The sequence below is a fragment of the Sphaeroforma arctica genome (assembly GCF_001186125.1).
Source record: "Sphaeroforma arctica JP610 unplaced genomic scaffold supercont1.8, whole genome shotgun sequence".
Taxonomy (NCBI): domain Eukaryota; class Ichthyosporea; order Ichthyophonida; genus Sphaeroforma; species Sphaeroforma arctica.
In genome coordinates, this window is record NW_014040550.1 from 188,270 (window position 1) to 193,548 (window position 5,279).

Consider the following 5,279-nt stretch of genomic DNA (forward strand, 5'->3'; position numbering starts at 1 on the left):
TCAATATATACATACATATATATATATATATATGACAGTGAAATTGATTTTGGTTAGCTCGGTGCTTTCAGGACCACGCGCTCTGTTGAGTAAACCACGCACGAACACTAGTCACAAGTAACGCACCTATGTGCATCAGATCAATCGTCACTTATGATATATAAAAAATATATGCACAGAAACATTCCATGCAAGTATCTCAAAAACCATAAATGATATCTTAATCAGAGAAATATACACATACCTCCTCATTATGATGAGGCAGATCGGCTGTTTCAAGCGCTATTGATATGTCAGTACTGGCGGATCCCGAGTACGTAGCATTCGGTCGCAGTTTATTTGCATCAAACGGTACGTTTTGCGTAGCAAAAGCAAAGTGGTCTGGATTGGCGTCAATGCCACTGAGGGTCTGCTCCAGTTTTTGTTTTGTTTTTGTTATGGTTGCCATCTTCACATCATCACTAACTTTCCCCTTGTCGTCGACACACATCAGCGTACTTGGACTATTGATTAACTATTTATACTATTTATAGAGAAAATTCCGTACTGGGAACCACTGTAAAACCCGCGGGAGAATAGTGTGTGAGCACGTGTACTGTGCTGTAAAACCAATCTAACTTTGAATCGTGCGTGTACAAGTCTGTGTATAACTCATAATTTGCATATAGTGTTCTAACTTGCTCATGTATGCGTTATATCTATCCCAGGCCTTGGCGACAACGCAAATGGGTGCGAATTAATATAGCTGTATATGATTCTACGTCTATTTATCAACTGACTCCTTCGCACAGCCATATCACGGTGGCGAAAGTCTCTTATTTCTGTCCGCACACCACACTTCAATTTATTCGGTTAGTTCACTAAGTGTGCGCTTACTGTAGGGACCTGGCTGTGACACACGTATTTACATGTACTGCATACTGCGTGTTGCTGTCAGTAATAAATAGTGGGATCGGCTATTACTATCACATAGCCCTCTTTGTTCACTGTTCAGATGGGTAAGCTACTATTCTTCGTAGTAATTTTTTTAATATTATTTATTTATAGCCGCATTTTTATTTTTATGTATTTTTTCTTGTTGATATAATAATAATATGTTTGACAAATTGTATAAACAATAAAAAACAAAAATGCCCTAAAAATATCTTTGCCTCCTTTTCTAAAAATCAGATACATATTTACTTCACATTTTTGGTTTTTGGTTAATCTTTGTGTATTTTTGTAAAAAAAATTATTTGTAAATACTAGGCGGTTCGGATGGGTTACTTTGGTTTAGAGACATCATGTGGTCCAAAATCAAGAGTGGGGGGGACTGTAACGACTAATAACTTTGACAGAAACCATAGAATGATACGTCATTAGTACGGGTTTTTTTTTTGCTTTGAAATTCTTTTCAGCTAATAGCTACGCAAGGGGCACAGTCATCACTTCACAAATATATGTACGAATGCTAAATATTTAGGTCAATATTGAACCAAAAGTCTGAAAAATGCACTCAAATATATAAGTCCTTAAACGCCTATGTCTAAAATCCAGGGGGCGGGGGGGGGGGGTCTCTATCCCAAAGTAGCACATCCGAACTGCCTTACTGTATTGTACAGTCGAAGTGTATTTTTATGTGTGACAGTATTTATTCTCAAAAAAAAACCACGCGAGTCAGGCCGCCACTCAGTGACTCGGGCGTCACGCGCGCTCGAGAGACCGAGACTCAGCCACATATTTTAAGGTGGGTCTTTTTTAATATTTTAAAAAATAAACGGGATCAGAAGTTTGTAACAAATATTTGATTCTGATTTCGATCACAGAAAGTAAATACGACTCTCGAGTCTCGAGTTTCGAGTGCAAGAATTTAGGTCTGCGGGCAATTCTGAGTGCAATTATTTTACGTACATTTCAGAGAAGTTTGAGAGAAGTGACTCATCATTTCACTGAAAGAAACCAGGAGTCCAGGAGCCCGGACCCAGGACCCAGGGTCCCAGGTGGAATTTAGAGTTGTTTATTAAAATCAGAAACGATTACCGAAAAATGTGCTAAATACCCCGTAAAATATGCTTCTGAAATCTGAATACGTAATTCTGATTTTGAACCAAAATTTTACACGAGAACAATTTTTGTTCTCGATATATTTTCCTTGTTCAGAAAAAAAAGTCATTTCTACATATTTGAAAAAATATATATGAGAATTGTTGCCCCCCCATCTGATTCTGAACGTTCAAAATCAGAAATTTCTGATCCCGTTAAAAAAAAAGACACGCTGCGGCCTGCTCGACGCAGGTTGAAATGAAGAGGCGCGTTCAGTGTTCTCTGTATTTATGTAGTACACGTCCTGAATCAGTCTGAATCGTTAAAAACGGATACGATTTGTTTTTTTATGAAAACGAGTTTAATTTTTTCTTCTTCTTCACAATTTTGCACTTCTTGAGGGCCTAAATATTTATTTACACCTATTTCTTTCAAAAAGACTGTATTTAAATAGCGAGCTGAAGTCGGGTATATATTTCTTTGCCGAAAAAAATATGATAATGAGTATCCTACTATCCTTGAAATCATGCACCATATAAATTTTCATAGGGCTATATATTTATATTTTTACATTCCATAGCCACAGGAGTTAACAGTGAACACTTTTAGTTTGTGGCTTTTAAAAAAAACAAAAAACAAAAAGAGTGAAAAAGACCGAATATTTAAGGGATTGTGTATATGTATACGGCACCCGTGACTACTAGGTCCCGCCCCAGGCCCGCCACTGCCACCCGGCCCGGTGCACAGGGTCGGTAAGTCAGTATATGTAGGAGTGTATGTATGCAGTATGACTCGCCTACTCGGTATGCGTGTGCGGATTGGAGTATGCTTGACACTCCATTGAACTTGTTCACGAATCAATACAAATATTTAGTTTAAGAATGTTGAGAACGTAGCTAATTTTAATTTGCATATGAATAGAAAATGTATTGTGCGCCACTTTCACTACAGCGGAGTGGCTGTAGACTGTAGACTTGCAGTGCACTGAGTGCAGTCACTGCAGTGTATGCTACTCTACTCTCTACAAGTAGTAGAGAGAGACTGTAGGAGTCTCTAGAGCATCCTATTAAATCATATAAGGTACATACGCACAAGAAGGGTATGGATAGTTGGGTACGCGCAAGATTAGGTACTACCGTACGGGCGTACGCCGTACGGTACTATGTAAAACAGTGAGTATTTATAACAATAGTCGTAAATACCGTAAAGCTATAAATCTACCACTACCTATTTAGTAGTATGAGAGTGTAAACTCACTGTAAAGTCGGTACTTTGTAGTCATATTTGTGTACACACATATACACACACACACACACACGTGTACACACACGCACACACATGTGTACACACACGCACACACATGTACACACACACACGTGTACACACGCACACACACGTGTACACACACACACGTGTACACACGCACACACGTGTACACACACACACACGTGTACACACACACACACACATAAACACGCACAAACACACGCACGTGCACACACACTCATACATACACACACAAATAGTACTGTACAACAAAGTCGTTCTCTGTTTCAACTTTTTCAGATTGAATAATAATAAATAAGCGTTTCCATTCAACTTTTATAATATACATAAAATAACAGCGAGGAAGTCTTGTGATGAAATGTGAAGCGTAAAGTGTGAACTGTAAATTCTCTGGACTGCGAACTTCTCTCTCTCTTAGTCTCTTATACTCTCTCTTCTCTTGTGTTGTATTGTGTGTGTGGGACTGTGTGTGCGCACGTGAGCCATGAGCCCGTGACTGCTTGACTGCGTGTGTGTGAACTTCTGTTTGTGTTAAATGTATCTATTTTAGTGCAGACGGTGAGCCGGTGAGCCGTTGCCCGTGAGACTGGGTGAGAGTACATACGAACGGAAATATGTCGTACATTCTAGTATCAGATTCAACCCCCGAGAGAGAGAGAGAGAGTGATTGTCACTGATTGAGTGATCGAGTCGAAGACTTTAAAGAGTCGAAGTGTGAAATTGTTTTTATATATAAAACTTTTGTTTGTTGTATTTTATGTAAAATTACAATTGCTCTTATACATATAAAATAAAACTGTAAATATATACATAAAACATAAAAAAAACTAAAAGTGCCGGTCAAGCCTATTGGAGGTATTTAGAAATAATCCGAACACGAGTTCTAGTCCTCAAAGCTGGTCCAAAAACCAAACAAATGCGACCCCGGCCGAATATATTAGGACTGTAAGGATGAGTTTGAGACGCCACTACCCAGATTAGCCCCAGAAGCCCGAGACGAAAGAATTAAAGAAACAACCTCCATGATGTGGCCCCATCCCCCAGGCCCCAGCAGTGATTCCATCCTTAGCAGACAAGCCGTGATATATTGGTATAAATGTCATTTTTCATTTCATTGTTTTTTTGTAAAACATAAGAAAAAAACTAGCTCTATATGTACTACTCTCTCTCTCGACTACGCTCATGAGTAGAGAGAGAGTCAGAGAGAGAGAGAGAGAGAGAGAGAGAGCTAAATATTTATAAAAAGTAGAGTAGAGTAGCTTTTAAAAGAACCGGGGTCTCGAGAAGAGACCCTATGTACTTCATGGTGATAAGGCACACACTAATATTGGCTCAAATCGGGATTTCTCGACGGTTTTGAGCTTCCCGCGTCGTCCTGAAAAATGTGAGCTGGTCAATTTATTTACTAGTAGCACCATTATTTTGAAACTTGACCTGGCAGATTTTGGACGAATTTTGCAATATGCCCAAAATGTACCCTTTTGACCTATATAATGGTGTTACTGTGCTCTGAGAGTCTCAAACTCATCGGATTTGAACTCCCCGTGTCCGTGTCAAGAACCAAACGGACATTTGTCCTCAGGAATTTCTGACGGACAGAAATTTTGGTTATTTCGGCCCAAATGGGTGATTGTGGTCTCATATAGACCTCAGACATGACCCCACAGGCCCACAGCCCCACACCAAATAAATTTGAAAAAAAACTGTCTATTGCATTTTTGGTATAGCTCTCAGAATATGGAGGAGCATACCGTCCAAATCTCTGAAAATTCGTGGCCTCGCGGGCTCGCGAGTCGCGGCTGTCGCCCAAAGCCGAAGAGGCAGAGTGGCAGGCTGTGCACCTAAGGCGGCTTTCGTAAATGTGGACGGATTTATGAGGCGTGTTGTGAATACAAATAGAATAAACTGCATTCCATGTACTATTTAGTGGTTCTGAACTCAAGTTGGGATGATGTTGTTTAGAGGATTCT